At 39.1% G+C, this 21,410-nt stretch overlaps 1 non-coding gene across 1 annotated transcript; it reads left to right on the forward strand.

Annotated features, from left to right (window-relative positions):
• Positions 1–14,946: 14,946 nt before the first annotated feature.
• Positions 14,947–15,053, forward strand: LOC141571475 (U6 spliceosomal RNA). Its single transcript, XR_012496203.1, has one exon. It is a non-coding gene; the product is annotated as a U6 spliceosomal RNA (small nuclear RNA).
• Positions 15,054–21,410: the final 6,357 nt, after the last annotated feature.

A 21,410-nucleotide genomic window follows, 5' to 3' on the forward strand; every position in this document is an offset into this window, starting at 1 on the left:
GGGTGCAGCTCACTGACCCATGTGGGAACCAAAATGGCAACCCTGTTGTTCAGAGCTCGCACTCTAACAAACTGAGCCATGTGGCCGCCCCTGTATTAAGGAATTTTTTAAATACTTTTACATAAGTACAAGCATGAGTATATTTGTAAAGATGTCTCTCATTTGTGGCAGTTCCAGCTCCATCTTCAGTCTCCCTGGGGCCCTTGGCTCTACTCTTAGATAGCAAACTTGAAAAGTACCTCAACATCTGACCACAAGAAGTGTTACATTTTTTGTTTCTGTGGCACTGAAGGAAATCATTCCAACGAAAGATAGCATCTTCCCGGTCTGCAAATTAACACAGAGGAGACAACAGAGCACTGGATGTTAATGAGAACACTTTGTGACTTTAGGAATTTGGCAAGATCACATAATCTTCTCACTGAGTAGTACTGTAACAAGCCGTCACTGTCCCTAGTCTCAAAAGTCAAAGAAAAATCAGAGTACAAGGGAAGGTATTTGGGAGAAAGGTGAAAAAGTAGGAGGAAATCAATTTATTCCACTGCTTAGTGATACAAATTTGAGAGTTACTCAGAGTTCCAGGAAATTGATTTATGGATGCTTCTTCTGCACACACTACTCTGAATATGCATAGAGGCTAGACAGAAAACAAGATCTATACAATCCCCAAGAAGTTTGAAAAAGTCACTTCTCCTGTCTAATGAATCTCTTTATGCCAAAGATAGAACTGTGGCATAAAGTTAGATCAGCAAATATTTGAAAAAAAATTAAATATCCACTAAAAAATATGGTCCATTTTTATTTTATATGTAAGTGGCCATATAAGATTTATGTGGTAATGACTACAACAATATTATAAGGATCTCAATATTTTATTCTCATTACATAGAATACTATGTTTGCCTAGTACAATATAATTTTAAGTAAATTTGATTGAATATAATGAACTAAATTTTGTCTTCCAAATCTTAAGATTTATAGAGTGAAAGCTTATTATAGCATTAACTTCTAATACTTAATATAAAGTGATTCCACTGTACTTCAGGGATTATTCTGTTTTTTCACTTGCAAATTTAAACACAAAATTTTCTATGTAGGATCAAAATAAGCACATAAATTTCAACAGCATTAGAATATTTTATTACATTGTATAATCTTTTATACTTTAAAAAAAATGACTTTAAAGTTTTAATTGCTACTCAAAACAGCTCAATACAATAAATATCTTTGTTTTTCCCCCACATTGGAATGCTACTGGAAGTGAAATATAGTAAAGAATGCTTTACTTGGAAAGAATGAATATTAGAGGAGTTTTTGGATTTTATGATTCAATTCATTTATTTTTTACAATGAAAAACTTAAGGTCAATATAAGTGAAATTTTTGCTTATAGTCTTCCAACTCCAAGCAATGCCTTGTTCATTACATTTTGCTGATGTTTGTTCCAAATGTTTTAAATGTGTGTTATTACTAAGATGTACACTCTCTACTGCTTCTCTAATGCCTAAACTCTTGATTATTTGGAAAGTGATTATCTAGTTAGAGTATTTTTTAGGTCTTTTACTTCACTGCTTTAATAACTAATAGTGTTTGGTCTTTACAAATTTTACTCAAGTTGGCAATGAAAAGTTAAGTTGTTATTGGTAACACTTTTTAAAGAATTAATATAGAAAAAATTTTCAAATTGATAACTCAGTAAAATTTTAATCTATGCATACATATGTAAGTTTCACTTAAGTATGATGATGTCTCTAGCCCCAATTTTCATAGGTAATGAAAAGATGACTGTAAGGATACCAGGTAGTAAACCAAGATATTGGCCTGCTGTGTGACAGAAGAGTCATTACAAAACAATGAAAATATGAGTATTTTACTTGCCAAATTTACAAATTGAGCGAGTATAGTTTATTACCTGCTCATAAAAGCTATCAATAATCAACTATTAAGATTGTCCATTTATACAAAATTGGATTTAAAATAAAACATTAAGCAACATGGCCGAGTGAGATGACCCCTTTCTTTCTCTCCTTAAAGTTACATTTGGACAGCTATAATTTAACAAAAGATCCTAACTCAACACACAAACATGTCTGAGAGATCCACACATTGAGACATCTGAAGGTGGGCATATCAGAATGAGCAGGGAAGGCACAACAGGGGGAAGGACAGAAATGGGTCTGCAGATACAGTCCAGCATGTGCTGCAGCCTCAGTTGATGCAGTACTGGTGGACGAGTCACATTGCAGCCCTCACATGGCAGCCTAAAGGGTAGGATGGGCAGAAGTAACATTCCTGCTTGAGTGGCCAGTGCCCATTGTGGCTAAACCCAGTGACAGGAGCAGAGATACAGGACAAAAGTGTGGAAGCTGTGGGCTAGTGGCCACCATTACTAACAAGAAGGCAAAGCCACACTAACAAACCCATCTCCCCTTTTATCTCCTTCACTCCTGCTCAGGGCAGAACCCGGTAGAGACAGAACCCAGTTGAGGCAGTGGATATGCCATTGATAGCACAGTGTGGTCATCAATCTTTGGTTATAAGAAGGCAGCTCTTGGAACTCACTGCCAGGAGTGACCTTGCTCACCACATCCTACCACGGGGATGGTGCCCTGAAACTGAGGTGACTCAGACACAGAGGGAATGCCCACCACCTCCTTGGGGAATATGGTGCGTATTCCATAGCTGAGGTGACACTGACCCACTAAAATCCTAAAGGTATTAGTAGTGCAGGTAGGAGAAAACAAAACCTTGCCCTATAGCAGCATCTACTGGAAAAAAAAAAAAGAAAAAGAAAAAGAAAGCTAAACCTCTAATCAACCTGCTGAATGTATAAAAGCAAAACAGTATGAAAAAAAAGGGGGTTCACTACCTCAAATGCCCAGACAATCAATCCATCAAGTATCATGAATAATCAAGGTAATGAGGTAGGTCAGAAAGAAAATGAAAAGTCTTCAGAAGCCAAACTCAAAGACATGGAAGACTGATTTAAATGACAGAGAATTCAGGATTGTGGTTATGAAAAAACTCAATGACCTACAGGAAAATTCAGAAAGGCAGTTCAATGAGCTCAGGTATAAAATCAACAAAGGCAGTACTTTACCAAAGAGATTGAAAGAGCCAATAATAAATTCTGGAGCTGAAGAACTCAGTCAATGAGATGGGTAATACATTAGAGAGCATTGGAAACATAGAAGACCAGGAAGAAGACGGAATTAATGATCTCACAGAAAAAAAATCGAGAAATGACTCAGGTGGAAAAAGAGAGAATACTAAGAGTTTAAAAAAATGGAAAAAAAAAATCCACAAGAACTATCTGACTCATTAGAAAGAGCAAAATAAGAATAATGAGTACACCAGATGAAGAGCGGGAGAAGGGAACAGAGAGCCTATTCAAACAAATAATTAATGAGAACTTCCCAAGCCTATGGAAAACGTTGGATTCTCGAATTCAAAAGCCAACAGAACACCTAATTACTTCAGTGCAAATAGACTGTCTCCAAGACACATTATATTAAAATGGTTAGATGTTAATGAAAAAAGGATTATCAAGGCAGCCAGGGAAAAAGACTGTAACCTACAAAAGAAACCCCATTAGACTATCATCAGATTTTTCAGAAGAAACCTTACAAGTCAGGAGAGGGTGGAATAAAACTCTCAAAATACAAGGCTGACAATTAAGTTGGTGAACTTTTCACAATGATGTTGCTAACCTTTTTTTTATATCAGAGGGATTATTCATTATGAATTTGTACCAAATGGACAAAAAGTTAACCAAGTTTGCTATTTGGAAGTGCTGAAAAGGCTGTTTGAAAAAGACGACCCGAACTTTTCTCCAACAATTCATGGCTCTTGCATCATGACAATGCACCAGCTCACATGGCACTGTCTATGAGGAAGTTTTTAGCCAGTAAACAAATAACTGTATTGGAACACCCTCCCTACTCACCTGATCTGGCCCCTGATGACTTCTTTCTTTACCTAAAAATAAAGGACATATTGAAAGGAAGACATTTTGATGACATTCAGAACATCAAGGGTAATACGATGACAGCTCTGATGGCCACTCCAGAAAAAGAGTTCCAAAATTGCTTTGAAGGATGGATAGGCACTAGTGTCAGTGCATGTCTTCCCAAGGGGTGTACTTAGAAAGTTACTGTAGTGATATTTAGCAATAAGGTATGTAGCAGTTTTTCTAGGATGAGTTTGTGAATTTAATTGTCCAACCTCATATTGAAAGAAAGAAATTGTCAGCCAAGAATCCAGAAAATTTAGCCTTTAGATATGAAGTAAAGACTTTCCCAAACAAAAGCTGAGGGAATTTACCGTAACAAGACCTGCATTACAAGAAATGTTTAAAGGAGCTCTTTTACTTGAAATAAAAAGTCAAAAGTATACAAAATTTTGAGTGAGATGACAAAACAGACAGAAGCAGGAAATTACAACTCTATTTTAGAATAATAATATGTTAAACAATTATATCATAAAGATTAAAGGGAGATAAAGCATTTTTAAAAGGCTATAACTTCTGCATTTTGAAAATGAATACACAGCATAAAAAGAAATAAGTACAACAAAAACAAAAGGGGAGGAGGAAAAGGACTGAACTTACACAGGTGAATGAAGATAAAATGTAGTCAAAACAAAAATGACTCTTGTATGTATGACACTTCTTTTACATGAACGGTAACCATAAAAAATATATATAGAGAGATGAGACACATAACACACAAAAAAGAGAAAAACTATCATAACAAACCAGCAAACTAAAATAGCAGATAGAAACACAAGGGAAAAGAAACAATGGAGGTATGGAGAAACTAGAAAACAAAAGATAAAACGACTTTAGTAAGTCCTCATATATCAGTAATCACCCTAAGTATAAATGGACTAAACTCACTAATCAAAAGGCACACAGTAGTAGGAAGAATTAAAAAACGAAACCCAACTATATGTTTCCTTCAGGAGACCCAACTCAGCTACAAAGAAAAACATAGGCTAAAGTTAAGGGGTAAAAGATGTACTTGAAGCAAATGGCATCCAGAGAAGAGTGGGTGTAGCCATATTTGTATCAGACAAAATAGATTTCAAAATAAAAAAGGTAACAAGAGACAGAGATGGAAATTTTATAGTGATAAAGGGGACAATGCATCAAGAAGACATAACATCAATATATATGCACCCAACCAAGGAGTACCAACATATATAAAGCAATTACTAACAGACCTAATTGTAGAAACTGAGAAAAATACAATTATAATAGGGGACCTGATACCCCATTAACAGCAATGGATAGATCATGCAAACAGAAAGGAAAAAAAAATTGGCCTTGAATACCACATTTTACTAAAAGAATGTAATCAATATTTATAGAACTTTCCATCCCCAAATGACAGAATGTAGGTTCTCAAATGCACATTGAACATGATGAAGGATAGACCATATGTTGGGGCCACAAAACTAAACTTAATAAGTGCAAGAAGAATGCAATCATACAAAGCATGTTTTCTAACCACAATGGTATGAAACTGGAATTTAACTACAAGAAGAAAACTGGAAAAACCATGAATATGTGGAGATTAAACAACATGCTACTGAACAACTGTTGGGTTAAAGAACAAATAAAAGAAGAGATCAAAAGATGCATAGAGACAAATGAAAATATTACATACCAGTATTTTTGAGATGCAGCAAGAGTGGTACTAAGAGAGAATTTATAACGTTACAGGCCTACCTCAAGAAACAAGAAAAATCTCCAATAAACAATTTAACATTATACCTTAAAGAGATAGAAAAAGAAGAACAAATGAAGCCTAAAGTTAGTAGAAGAAAGGAAATAATAAAAATTAGAATGGAAATAAGTGAAATAGAGAACAAAAAGACAATAGAAAAATTATTGAAACAAAAAACTGGTTATTTGAAAAACAAAACTGAAAAACTTCTAGATAGATTCACTAAGCAAAAAAGAGAAAAACTCAAACAAATAAAATCAGAAATGAAAGAGAAGTAGTTACAATGGACACCATAGAAATACAAAGGATTGTACAAGGATAGTGTGAAAGGGTATCCACCACCAAATTTAATAACCTAGAGAAATCGACAGTTCTTAGAAACATAACCCTCCTAGACTGAACCATGAAAAATTGGAAAACTTAAACAGACCATTCACTAGGAAATTGAAACAGTATATATACATATATGTGTGTGTGTGTGCATATATATATACACATACATATATACATATACATGTATATATATATATATATACATATATATGGTCATGAAATGTAAATTACAGTGAAGGGGATATAGTCAATGGTATTATAACAGCTATATATGATGTCAGAGGGGTAATAGACTTGGGGGATTATCACTTTGTGAGGTGTATAAATGTCTAATTATTATGTTGTTTTGTACACCTGAAGCTAATTTTTAAAAATAAAATGAAATAAAATAAGATAAAATAAAAGAAACAGTCATCAAAAACCTCCCTCCCCCCCCCCCCAAAAAAAAAAGAAAAAAAAAAGAAAAACAAACACAAAAGTTCAGGGCCAAATGGCTTTACTGGTGAATTCTACCAAACATTCAAAGAAGATTTAATACCTATCCTTCTCAAAACCTTCCAAAATATTGAAGAATAAGGACTCTTCCTAATTCATTTTACAATACCAACATTACCCTGATATTTAAACCATGCAGAGACAATGCAAAAAACAAAATTACAGACCAATATCTCTGATGAACATAGATGCAAAAACCCTAAGCAAAATATTAGCAAATCAAATGCAACAATACATTCAAAGGATAATACATTATAATTAAGTGGGGTTCATTCCAGGGATGCAAGGATGATTTCACATATGCAAATCAATCAATGTGATACACCACATTAACAAAATAAGATACAAATCGTATGATTGTATCGATAGATGCAGAAAAAGCATTTGACAAGATACAACATCCATTTATGCTTAAAATACTCAATAAAATGGGCCACATAATAAAGGCTATGTAGGACAAACCCTCAGCTACTATCATACTCAATGATGAAAAACTGAAAACTTTTCCTCTAAAAAAAGACAAGGAAAAAGACAAGGTTGCTCACTCTTGCCACTATTATTCAACATAGTCCTGTCTAAAGCAATCAGGCAAGAAATAGAAATAAAAAGCATCCAAATTGTGGATGAAGAAGTAAAACTGTCACTGTTTGCACATGACATAATTTTATACATGGAAAACCTTAAAGGCTCCACCAAAAGTCTATTTAAAAACAATAAACACGTACAGTAAAGTTGTAGGATACAAAATAAATGTACAAAAATATGTTGTGTTCTTATATACTAATGATGAAATATCAGAAAGAGAAATGAAGAAAATTCCGTCTACAATTGCAACAAAAAGGATAAAATACCTAGGAATAAATTTAACACATTGAAGGACTTGTACATTGTAAACTGCAAGACATTATTGAAAGAAATTGAAGAAGACACAAAGAAAGGGAAAGGTATTACATGTTCATGGATTGCAAGAATTAACATTGTTAAAATGGCTATATTATCTAAAGCATACAGATTTAATGCAATCCCCATCAAAACATCAGTGACATTTTTCACAGACAAAGAACAAAAAAAAAATCTTCAAATTTGCATGGAGCCACATAAGACCCCGAATAGCTAAAGCAATCCTGAGAAAAAAACGAAAAAGCCAGAGGTATCTCACTTCCTGACTCAAGCTATACTACACAGCTACAATAAGCAAAACAGTATGGTGTTGACATAAAAACAGATACACAGAACAGTGGAACATAATTGAGAGCCCAGAAATAAACCCATATGTATATGGGCAACTAATTTTCAAAAAAGGAGCCGTAAACTTACAAGAGAGAAAGAAATTCTCTTCAATAAATGGTGCTGGGAAAACTGGAAAGCCACAGGCAAATCAATGAAACTAGATTGCTATCTGACATCATACACAAAAATTAACTCAAAATGGATTAAAGACTTAAATATAAGACCTGAAACAGTAAAACACACAGAAGAAAACATAGGCACTAAACTTAAGGAGATTGGTCTCAGAGGGATTTTTGTGAATTTGACCCCAAAAGCAAAGGAAGTAAAAGCAAAAATAAATAAATGGGACTACATCAAACTATAATAAAAAGTTCCTCCATAACAAAAGAAATCACCAACAAAACAAAAGGACAACCAATTGAATGGGAGATAATATTTGCAAACGATACTTCTGATAAGAGGCTAATATTCAAATTTTATTTATCCAAAAGTTGCCTATGAATAGGCAATTTTCCAAGGAAGACATACAGATGGCCAACAGATATATGAAAAGATGTTCAGCAGTATTAGAAATAAGGGAAATTCAAATCAAAACCCCAATGAGATACCACCGCAACCTACTAGAATGACTTTTGTCAATAAGATAAGAAATAAACAAGTAATTTGCATGCTAGGCAGGGGAGCGATGGGAGACTTAGATAGGCAGTCAAAAAAGCATGGCAGGGCCATTTCAAAATAAATGTCTAGAGGAATTATAATTTTAAAAAAAATTTTCAGACTAACTAGAGCCCTGAGAAAGCCTTCTGTACTTTACCTATTAGCTATTTAGATCACTGGGTTTCTACCCTAAGAGAACTTCACAAAATTAAGGAGGTGAAAGCCAAACTCAAATACCTTTGCAACTCCACTTTTGGAAAATTCAAGTTTTGCTATAAAATTGCATGTTTCATGAGATGACCCAATCAATGATTTGAGAATAATAGTGATAAAAACAGAGCAATCAGCTCTACTTGAACGTTCAGAATCCAAAAAGTAACGGCGTCTGGCTTTGATGCCTTCTGTCCTTGTTTACATAGCAAATGAGACTAGTATTAACAGCCTTTGGAAAGATGCCCTTCCATATTTGACACTGAGTTCATCCAGTACAAATAGAAAACCTTGAGAAAATGTGAGTCTGTCTTCTCTAGAGGCCACGTTTATTATGTAACACTGCGAGCTCCTTTGGTGTCCTTGCTGGGTCTGTACATCACAGGTACCTGGACACCCATCCAGCCCAGCCAGCTGCCCTCTGACCACCCCTTCCAATGGATCTGCGGTCACCTGAGAAACCTCAGGCTCAACAGCCCCCGCCCCCCACCCCGGGTCCTGATGCCATTCTCTTCTGGCTCATGTGAGTGTCTTATGGTAAACAGGGTTATTAGTCTACATGGAGACCTAAGATATCCCTCACCTACTCACCACTGCCTGCGTGTCTGGTATCAAAAGCAGACCCTCTTCGGTGTTGCAGACCACCACCTGCTATGAAAATCAATCTGACTTCCAAGATGTGTATGTTCTGCAGTGTTCTTGTACATGTGTGTATTTTTTCATTTGAAAACCAAGGATGATCCCAGCATCTACATTAGGAAGTATTAGTAAGTTGAGATTTGCTCTCTAAGGTATTAGGGTCATGGCAGGGCCTTTCCCCTGGTGATGGGAAACAGATGTGCTGACATGAAGGAAATGATGCTGCTGAATGACTCTCAGTCATTATTAGTCTTATGGTGGGTAAGATGGTGGGTACTTGCCAAATTATTATTCTTTACCAGCTTTGTCCCACTTTCATACCTTCATACTTGGGTACCTAGAGCAGAGTTCTTAAAATGTGAAAATGGTACATGTGCTGGAGGAGGAAAGAGAAGCAGTTCCTCTATTTGTTTAACCAAATGGCTAAATGCACCATGATAAAGACTGGAAATCTAAAAACAGTCGCTTCAATTTACACAAAGCAAAGTAATATCTAAACTTACATTAAGTATGAACACACAGCAATTTTGAAAAACATTACAAATTGTCAGTCAATCAGTTGCCAACATGACGTAGTGAAAAGATTGCATGTCCCAAGTCTCAGATCAGGTCCTGGGTGCAGAACTGCTAGGCTGAGAGGTCTTGGGCAAGTCACTGAATGTCTCTTAGCCTCAGTGTCCTCATCTGCAAAGCGTGGATGTTAACCTCACAGGACAGCTGTGAAGAGTGAATGTGACAATGAACTTGAGAACACTTTGTCAGTACTAGTCAAATGCTCTCATTTCAAAATTTATTTCCTATAGAGCTATGTGAATTGGATGTTGAGACATTTAAAAGTTCTTCACCACATGTGCCAGGGTTCAGAGAGCCCTGACTCACGTGATGCTGATTCACATATGTCCGCTCCACCCGGCTCTGAGGCGGCTCTGGGAGTCTGTGGCCATCATAACTGTCCTCTCCTCATGCTGCTGCTGCTACTGCGGGTTGGGCTTCCTCTCTTCTTCCTTCTGTTTCTCCTCAAATTCCCACTGCCACCCCCAACCAATAACACAGATCATATTTTAGGCACAAGGCAGATTAACTACACTTTTGTAGTTGACTTACATAGTTAAGCACCAAGCATAAATAAGCCTCCATGTGAAAAAGTCTTGCAATTTCCAAAGTACTGTCTAACACATATGTTTTTGAAGATCAGTGTATTTGGAAATTGAAGACTGCCAAGGCAATATTTTTGCATGTAGACCTGGCATGATTTTTCTGTAAATTAGACAAGGGACATTCACAGCTAAAGGCAATAATACTCTGGCTAATATTTAAAGCTTTGAGCAAGTAGTCAAACCATGAATTGTGATTCTACCTACACTTGTATTGCTAGAGCTGAATCAGCTTAGGAGTAGAAGGGAGCTTCCTCAATCACATGAGTTACCTATAAAGCAACCTGCAGATAAATATGGTGAACTACTGAATGTGGTCTCCCTAAGGCGAGAACAAAACAAAGATGTCCACTGACACCACCTCTATTCCACATTGTACTAGAAGTCCCAGACAGTACAGGAAGTCAAGAAAAATAAATCAAAATTATAAAAATTTGAAGGAAAGAATTATAGCTATCTTTATTTGTAGATGATGATTGTGTACATAGAAAATTCAAAGAAATGTACGTGATGGAACTTTATAAGGGGCTAAAAATGTGGTATTTTTTGAACTAATCTAGGTGGTAGTTACAAAGAGTATACTCATGTAAAAAGTCACTGAGCTGTACACTTAAGATTTGTGAATTTTACTTTATATAAATTGTACCTCAAAATAAGTTATACATATTTAAAATAATTTGCATTTATCTATAATCATGGATCGTTTTAAAACATGTCTGCAAATTATTTGATACTCTTCCCTTCAAAACGTGGAGCTTGGTTCCCCTCCCATTGGATGAATAAAAGTGATCCTATGTGATTCTGAGACTGACTCCTAAAAAGGGTGTAGTTTCCACCTGGCTTCGCTCCCTCAGAATGTTTGCTCTTTGGGAAGCCAGCACCATGTCATGGAAACATTCAAGCAACCTTGCCGAGAAGCGTATAGTGAGGAACGGGGTCCTCGCACCAACCTGCAGCCACTGCGTTGGCCGTATGCACGTCGGGTTTCCCGCCCACCGAGACATCAGATGCCTGCGGCCCTCACCTACGTTTTGACTACAACTCATAAAAGACCTAGAGCCAGAACTACCAGGTTAAACTGCTTCTAAATCCTTGTTTCACAAAAACTGCCAGAGATAATAAATATCTATCACTGTTTTAAGGCATTACATTTTGGGGGTAATTTGTTACACAGCAATAGATAAATACTTGACTTCAAGGTTAGAGTTCTGTTTGAGTAGGACACTTCACAATTGTAAATGATTGAAATGTTTGAGGTCCTTTATATCTCATGTTCTAATATGGAAAACCAGTTCTGAGTGCTGTGTGTAAGGCATTATTTAAACATATCTAGGTCTGAAAATAAAAAATGCAAGTAACATTATGTTGTTAATTTTCTAGTTGTGTCCTTCCATTTTTGAACCCCAAGTGAATACAAAGTCTGTATATATTCAGAACAGGTTTTCTATAACAATGATGGGTGTTGTTGGAACAAATTACTGATGAAGAATGAGTAAATCATAATAAAGTCATTCCCAGAGGAATGTTTCCATAGTAGCAAACCAAGATACAAAGACTGAGGACCTCTCTTGTCAAAGTGACAGTGTGAAAAAGAAAAGAGGGAAACTATCCCTTCTCTATGGATAGTTCTTAGCCTCTAACCAGTTGCATGTTGGTCTCATTATAGTCCTCTAAACTAGATTTAAAATCTTCTTCTTTATGCAGCTTTCCAGCTTTTCTATTTGTTCCATAATTTCAACAGTAAGTTTGTTATAGGAGCCCTTCAAAATACATGGTCATGAATAATTTTAAGAGGAAAATGATTTAAACTATAATTATGGAAAGCAGGAAGCAACTGATGATGGATACGTAAGAATTTCCCCTCCAAAAATCAGGAGTATTATTCTACAACCACCGGTGGTTTTTTAGGACATCAATTTTCTCTGAAAAGCAAGAAAAAATCACAGGACAGGAATAAAAACCTGGACCACTAGGCTGTCCTGTGCCCCTGGCGCATTGTTATCCCTGCCTACAGGTGTGTTCTTGATGCCTTTTACGCTCCCTGTGTAAGAAGCCTCTAACCACACATACCTGAGGGGAAAATGAGCAGGTATGGATGGTAAAGTACAGGCGTCAATGGAAATTATTCTTAGGCTGACAGAGTTAAGATTCAACAATAAAACCATTCATTTAATGGAATACAGAAGCAGAAGTTTTTTAAATGCCAGGAGAGATTATTTTGTAAGTGAGGATCAGAAGGGAAATCACTGTTAAATAATAATGATAATGATGACGATTTAAAGAATCTTTAAAATAACAAAAATTTTTAATCCTTCTGAAAAGCTTGAAGTCCTTTTTGAATTAGAAGAAAGCTGAGAGCCCTGAAATAAGATAAAGGAACGCTGCAGAGATTTCTTTTTTAAACACCGGAGCTTTGGAAAACCCAAGATGGAGGTAGATAATAAAGGTTTGGGGGATGTGTGCATGCATTGCTGTGTGAATAAAGCTAAGCTACCTACATTCTGCTGCAGTTGGAGTTTTGACAGTCGACATGAAAAGAAATGAGCTGTGGCCAAGGGAAAAGATGGTGAGGGTCACAGGGAACACGACACTGAGGGGAGCACGTGGTAGAGGTGATGAAAGGCAGATTTATAAATACAGAAAAGGAAAACCTAATGGGGAGATGGGAAATGTCAGCCTGAAGGACATTTGTGGTCACTGGAACCTTTGGCTCAGTGGGTCCAAGGCTGGACCAAAGCAGTAGTGACAAGGGGACAGGTGTCAGAAGGTTTCAGTCTGTGACCTCATGCAGGCGCCGCTCTCCCTTTCATCACCTTTTCAGCCAAGAGCCCACAGTGTTATCTAAGCACACTCTGATCCTGCAGCAGAAGCCTTATGCATTTCGTTCTCATTTTGATCCAAGAGATTAGTGTGCTCCACACCATGAAGAGGGTGGGGACAAGCGGGATTTAGAGGAAACCCCAGGAACTCAGCCGACCAGAGCCTATACTTAGAGGCAGAGGGCATCCTAGCTTCTTCCCCAAGATGAAATGAAACTTTTCAGAAAACCCAGGCAAGAAACAGCTCCCAGATGGTGTCTGCACGAGGACACTTTCTTTAGTCCAGACAGAGTCTGGGGACGCTCACAGGCCCAGCCAGGGCTTTTAGGGTTTTGTGTGTTACCAGGCAGTCTGGGTCATCATGCCATACCTCCTCTCAGACGTTTGATCAGCCAGTGAGTCAACACACACTGAAGAACCACAGAGTGTGCAATCAAGGGCTAAGCGTTCAGTGGCATTAAAGGGCGTATAATCACAGACCACATTTCTTTCTATTTTCCATGGCTTCACCCATGATACAAAGTGGCCAGATGCTCTTTATTTATACCACTTCAAGGGTGCCATTATAATAGAAGTTGGCTCTAAAAATACAGAGGTTAATGACATAAGGAGCAAAGTGGAGTGAAAAGAGCAGGATTTGGGCATCAAAGGCAGACACCAAATCTGGCCGGGCCCCTGACTGAGGGATCTTGGGCCAGCTGCTTGACCTCTGAGTGTCTTCCCCTCATCTGTCAAATTATGATGCTGTTGTTGGTGATGATATTGATGTCTAGCTCCCAGTGTTATGAATAGCTATCAGGTGTGAAGGGTCACGTGAATGTCAACTGTTCTTGCTGTAACTCGGGGGTAGAGTCCTCGGTCCCATGAAAGCCCAGATGCACCCTGTCTGGCCCATAGCAGGGCTTCCTGGAGTCAGCATAACAAGTTCTCCATGAACTTGGTGGGTGCAGACACACCTCAGATTCCAGGGAAAGCCATCTCTCGACCCCATTGTCAGTCCTGAGTGGTGATGGGGGCTTCTCAACAGACAGGGTGGGGCAGGATCAAGCTGAGTGTCTTGCAAGCTTATGAAACATGAGCTCTACGTTACATTAGTTTTTGGAAATTATAAACTGCTGCAGATGTCTCAGTCAAGATTCAATGGTTTTAAAATCCTGATGAACTGAATGAAAGGAAAACATAATATTTAAAGACTACCAGGTGTTTTCCTCTTTTATGAGAGGTAAGTCTGAATTAATCATTCTGCTCTTTGAGAAAAGAAAAAAAAAATAACCTCACTATTGGTTTGAATTTTCCAAAGGTGAAGCCAAGATTCCACCCTGGAATGGAATTCAAGACAATGCAGAACTACCTGATTTTCTACAATAATGTCAAAGGTGGTCTTCACTGTGGATAGAATTGCACTTCTTCATTTTTTCATTCACTCATTCATTTAACCAGGTTGTACTGAGCTCCTACTGTGTGCCTAGCGGTCCTCTAGGTATTGAGTGCTGTCCTTATGGAGTTCACAGTCTAGTGAGAGAGACAGATACCAATTAATCATATCACTCATGCTGAGTGCTGTGCAGTCAAGGGAATGTGTGACAGGCTATGGGCCTGGCCCTGGAAGGCATCCTTGAATAAATGCCTTTTAAGCTGAAATCTGCAGGATGAGTCACATTTTATAGTCAAAATGGGGTGGGTGTTTACTTGATTAGCACATAGACTAAAATTGGAACAACACAGAGAAAATTAGCATGGCCCTTGTGCAAGGGTGACACACAAATTTGTGAAGTGTTTCACATTTTTGCACAACAGTATGAATGTACTTAATGCCACTGAACGGTATACTTAAAATGATTAAAACAGTAAATTTTATGGTAGGTATGTTTTGCCACAATAAAATAAAAGGGGGTTGGTGTTGAGAAGGCCCCGTTGCAGGCATGGGGAATAGCAGGTGCAAATGTCTTGTGGGAGGAGGAAGCTGGATGAGAGGAAAACCAGCAGGACTGGTCTGTCAGGATTCAGGGATGTTGTGTGGCCCAAGATGGGGCAGAGGCCAGGCATACTGAACCTGGGTGTTGATCAGCATCCTGAGACTAGTGGGAAGTGGTGGAGGGCTTTCATCAGGGCAGTGACATAACCTGGGTTTATAAAATCACCCTGGATTAGGGAGAAGAGGAGATGGAGAGGCAGTGGATGTGGCTGACCAGCTGGGAAGGTGTCAGAGTTCTTCAGGAGAGGGATAGGTGCACCTTGGACTAGAGTGTTGGGGTTGGGATGGAGAGAAGTGGATAGATTTGAAAAGTTAGAGGGTAAATAGACAAACTTGTTGATGGTTTGCTGTGGGGGTGAGGGAAGGGACCAATCAAGAAAGATGTCCATGATTTTGGATAGACAGTGGTACCAGTGACTGGAGCAGGAAACAGAAAGAACGGGTTTGGAGAGGTGCATTATGGTTCTTGCTTTGGATATGTTGAGTGTGGGGGCCTCAGGGAGGAGATCCTATGCATGGGGTGTTGGGTCAGGGTTCACTGAGGCCCACACTGATTTCTGGCAGAGTCTCCGTGAGACTACCTGGCTCACAACTCAGTGCTGTTTTCGGAGGCACGTCTGTCACAGTACATGTGAGGACTCAGAACCACTCCCAAGAGAAAATAGATAGAATGCCCAGTCTGCCTTACACAGCAGGCAGGCCTGCTCCACTGGGCAGCTGACAAAAACAATTCCTTCTTCTGAATGGCTGCTCTCAAAGAAGCTGAGCTGGCTTTGTGACAGAATCTTGACTAAGCCATCCTCAGTGTGGGTAGATAAAACAGCGTTGGTTGCACACAGCTGGGATGCTAACTGTGTGTCCAACTCTGGTCCCTTAGATCCAAGGGTGAGCATTCTTCAAAGTGCTTCTGAAATGTCAGCGTAAGAGGCAGATCCTCGGCACTGAATGACTGAAGCTAAATGTTATGTCTAGTTACAGGGTTTGAGCTCTGGAATGGCTGCCTTTCCATTTAATAATTTTGGAAAATCAAAAACATACACATCTGAGATCCACCTGAGGCAGAAGTAGCATTGTATTTTTAAACTTTTTTGCTTCCTGCCTCTAGTTTCTCCGTAATCTCTAGCACCACACCAGACCCGTTCTGAAGTAATTTCATTCTTTATTCATGCTTCAGTGATGAAAGGTGCGTAAAGGCTCCAATTGAACAATTAAATGTCAAGAAAACAGTATTTTAAAAGGCTCTAGCTTGAAGTCAAACCATCTACCCAACTAAGCATGTAATAAATACCTGCAATTAGTCACACATGCCTCAAAAGGGTAAACACTGGCTGGATTGAATGGCTATTTTTAAGCATGCTCATGGGATGAGTTCTCTTACAATGTACAAAGGTGTACAGGCTAAATTCTGGGTGAGTTCAGAAATGTAATGCTGTGAAAGTGCTGATCATAACCAATTTAAAAGTGGAGAAGAGTATGAGATAAACCCTCAGGTTTGATGGTAAATATGTAGCGAGGGAAACTTTCTAATCTAAAAAGGTCAACCAAGATGACCTTTATGTGTTCTTAAGAGGATACAATGTATAAATAAGGCTACATCCACACAAATACATGTTAAAAGCACATCTAAGGAACGCATTCTATTATGAAAGTAGAAGGGTGGTAGTACACCTGTAGTGTAGGATAAAGGGTCAAAAAGTGAGAATGCATGGGGTTTGGCCACTGCTCTGATTCCATAGCCACCAAGCACCGATCTCTTATTAATTTGGCTCTGAATTTTGGCTTTGCTATTAGCGGAAGAAGGCACCAACAAGTTGGTACAATGATTTCAAATCACCTAATCAAAATATTCCTCATTGTAAATTGCTACATTGTTATTCAGAATTATGTAAATTCTTTGATAAATTTGCTTGGTGCTAGTCAGTTCCGTAGCTTCTAAACTGCTTTGATCTTTCTCAGGAGCCCACAATCTGAGGGCATGCTCCCAATAAGACTGTCCCCATTTGAGATGACAGCCACAAGTTTGGGGAACCCCAGGACACCTGTACTTCTGAGCAAATGTCTGCAAGTCCAGGAGGTCCGCATGACCCTTGTAAGTTTCAATAATTCACTAGAAGGATTCACAGAACCCAGGGAAGCACTATATTTATAAATACAGTTTTATTATAAAGAATTCAAATCAGGACGAGACAAGTAAAGGTATACATAGGGCAAGGTCTGGAAGAGTCATGAGCACAGAGCTTTCACGCCCTCTCCCTGTGGAATCACAGTGTATCACCTTCCCAGCACGTTCATGTGCTCACCAACCAGAAAACCCCACCAAGCTGCAGTGGCCAGAGTTCTCATTGCGGTTTCTTTATGTAGCCATGATTGGTGGAATCAGTGGCCACATGACTGAACTCAATTTCCAGCCCCTCTTCTCTCCATGGAGGTAAGGTTGGCTCAAAACCCTAACACTTTAATCACATGGCTGGTCTTTCTGGTGACCCGCCTCCACTCTGAGTCATTTTGTCAGGATAAACTCTGGGCTGATCCAAGGGGCTCATGAATAACAAAGATACTCCTATGACTCAGGAAATTCTTAGGATTTCGTCCCCCTACCATAAACCAGTGACAAAGGGCAGTCGGATTCTTTATTATACAACCATCTTCATATCTGGAACACTGTGTTGTAGAAGAGGAAAAACAGGGAGGTGATATCTTAACGACTGAGCATTTGTCTTAAGAGACATACATAAGAGAATATTTAAACCAGCCCTGATACGAAATGGGACTTTCAATAGACCAAACGCTTTAATTCAAAATGTTCTATTTAAAGCAAAATACTATTAACTGTGTTCATGACTCTTCCAGACCTTGCCCTATGTATACCCTTACTTGTCTTGTCCTGATTTGAATCCTTTATAATAAAACTGTATTATAAATATAGTGCTTTCCTGGTTTAATGCATTAAAGACTTAATGCATTTATGAGTCTTTCCTGGTTCTGTGAGTCCTTCTAGTGAATTATTGAAACTTACAAGGGTCATGAGGACCTCTTGGACTTGCAGACATTTGGTCAGAAGTACAGGTGTCCTGGGGTTCCCCAAACTTGTGGCTGTCATCTCAAATGGGGACAGTCTTATTGGGACCATGCCCTTTAACCTGTAGAGTCTGGTGCCAACTCTAGGCGTTAGTATCAGAAGAAAATTTTATTGCCGTGTACAAAGGCTGTACTTGTACCTGCCTTGCCCTGGTGTCTTCAGGATTCTTGGTGGGTCACATCCGCCAGGTATGTTTCTCCTAACTTCATTTCATTCCATGTGTTTTGTCTCTAGAGGCCCATGTGTCTTTGAAAAGACTCGTAAATGCATTAAGTTGGCATTTTTGGTTATTGTTCTACCATTGAAACAGCTTATAATTTTTCTTTTTTAAGTAGAGTCAAAATTTCTCAGGAGGTCTGAAAATTATATTTTCAACAGCTGGTTTCAATGCATCCAGTATATGGGTGGTTATCCAGCATGCTGTTGAGCCAAGTGCCCTTCTCTGAAAAATGAATTTCAGGATTCAGCATTTGAAGGGATAAAGGGGGCTACTCATGATCATGGAAGCTCTGCTGTCTTAAAAAAACAAACTCATTCAGAGGAGGCAGAGTTGGGGAACAGCCACCTCTACCACTACTCATCTCAGCCTGTGACACAAGGTTCCTTGAGCAAGGGGTCTGCTGAGGGACCTTCTGCCCCACCTCTGGGGCACCTGTTCTCCTTGGGAGCAGCATGTGCTCCTCTGGCAGTGGCTGTCAACCTCCTCCTCAGCACTAGGGCGGGTTCCTCAACCCTGGCTGCAGGTTAGAATCACCAGGGGGAAGTTTGATAAAATGTCCACAGCTGTCCTTACCATCAGAAATTCTTGCTTACCGGGGCTAGGTAATTCTCTGCTGGTCATGGCCTCACAGGGCACCATGCCCTATCCTTGCTGGCAGCCTGCTGGCTTGGTTAACAGCAGGGAGGAAAGGTCTATCCTTGGTTATGTCTCTTGGTGGTCTCTTGGGCCAGGCACATCTGGCTGACTCTTAGTTTGTACAACTAGAAAAAGTTGTCACTTTGAAGTGCTTTATCTAGTTTTGCAATTCCAACTAAGCATCTCCTAACCAATATTAAGAAAACCAACAACTACCTTATTTAATGAAAACTTAAACTGTGCTGAAGGTTTTATATACATTTTCTTTTTCTTAGCACTTTTATTGTGAAATATGACACGTGCAGAAGAGTTTGCAAAACAAGCACACATCTGAGAGAATGATCACAAAGCAAACACTCACGAAACCATCACTTAGTAAAAAAGAAACACAACCATGTCCTCCTTCTCGCTAACCCCTCATTCTCCACCAAAAGTAGACTCCACTCCTGACACTTAAGGTAATCACTTCCCTGTTCCTTTTAATCGTCCATTACCAAATATGCTTTTCCAAAGTGGGGTTTTATCTTGTCAATTTCAGTTTGTCAATTTCCCATACTTGGAATTTCACAGTACGGGTTCTTTTGTGTCCAGCTTCTTTTACTCAGTGTCACATTTGAGATTCATCCATACTGCTGTATGTAGCTGTGATTCAGCCATCTTCATTGCTATGTAACATTTCATTGCATGAAAAAAAAATCCGCTTATCCACTTTACTAGCATCTGAGCCAATTCCAGATTACGGGCATTGTAACGATGCTGCTGTGAACATTCTTGCATCTCCTGATCACATAGGAATTCCTGGGCCATGGGCCTCGCTCAGTTTTCACTCTAGGAGACGTTCCTGAGCCCTTTTCCAAAGTGGCCTCATTGATTCATGCTCCACACTATCTCCAACAGTTACTCTTGTCAGTTGTCCTCATGTTAGCTGTCCCGGTGAATGCGCAGGCCAGCACACCATGGTGCTGCTTTGCATTTCCCAACACAAGGAGGTCCAATACCCACCCTTTTATAAATTAACTGGACACGTGGTATCTTCCCCTGAAAACTGCCTGTTCAATTCTTTTGCTCCTTCCTACACTGGGTTATCTGCTTATCTCTTATGATTCTCAGGATATTCTGTTTTGTAAGCCTTCTCTGTTATATGTGATAAAACACCCCCTTCACTCCAAGGCCTGACTCCTCATTCTCCCAAATGATGCACCCAGATAAGCTGAGATTCTGGTTTTATAGGAGACCACGTACTTTTCCTCATGTGATCCTTCCAGAACACCTGCCCCCATCCTGAGGGTGAGGAAACTGTGCTTATGAGTTTAGCTAACGTGCCTAGTAAGTGGCAGAACTGAGATCCATTCCCAGACCTGCCTGACTCCACAGCCCCCGCACTTCACCCCCAGGCTCTGCTAATAACAACTTCGTATTTGAGTCCTGGTCAGAGTCCCAGAAAACAACACTTGAAAACCAAATTCGTAGATTTCTCTTCCTTTGTTAATCACTCCTCAACCACTGTCCCACACTGGATGGGTGCACATTAAGTGTTGCCTGTTAATTATTACATATTTACTTAAAATGCTGTGAATTTGATCCTGGGAAAAGTCTTGGAAGAGAAATATTATCAGGCCACACTTGACAAAAAGTTAACTTTAGTCTCTTTTATTTTTTTGACCAAGTTTTATCAGTCAAACTCAATCAATTTGCATGATCCTCCCAATTATAAGACTTGACAGGGGAAAGATCAAGCATGAGAATTCAGGTGACATCTGGGTTCCCCAAATGTCCACTCAGCATCATAGGGGCCCTGCCTCGTGCTACATTTGGGAGCACTTAGCTGACTGCACGTGGCTGAGTTGGCAGATAGAAAGGACAAGAGTAATATCAGACTCACAGTGTTTCATCCTACATTCGATGTGTGTCAGCTATAGGACAATGGAAAACAGAGGGATGGAAAAGGAATACCTGATAAATGCCAACCAAAGAATGCTGGGGTAGAACTATTGATATTAGAATAGCTCTAATCTCTGTGATTTCTTTGTCGCACACAACAAATATTACCACCCCACCTGCCAGCCACATTACTCAGTCTTCGGCACTCACCCAGAGGAGGAGTCTTTGCATTCTATTTATTTTCAAATGGTCTTACAAGAAAGCTTAAGATTCTTCCCTTCTGCTCTGGATAAAGGAGGGCAATGCTTGGTCCTGACCTGAACACCCTTCTAGTACCAGGTCGATAAGAGAAGG

Source organism: Rhinolophus sinicus, chromosome 16, assembly GCF_057876585.1.
Source record: "Rhinolophus sinicus isolate RSI-liver-muscle chromosome 16, RSI-T2T, whole genome shotgun sequence".
NCBI lineage: Eukaryota > Metazoa > Chordata > Mammalia > Chiroptera > Rhinolophidae > Rhinolophus > Rhinolophus sinicus.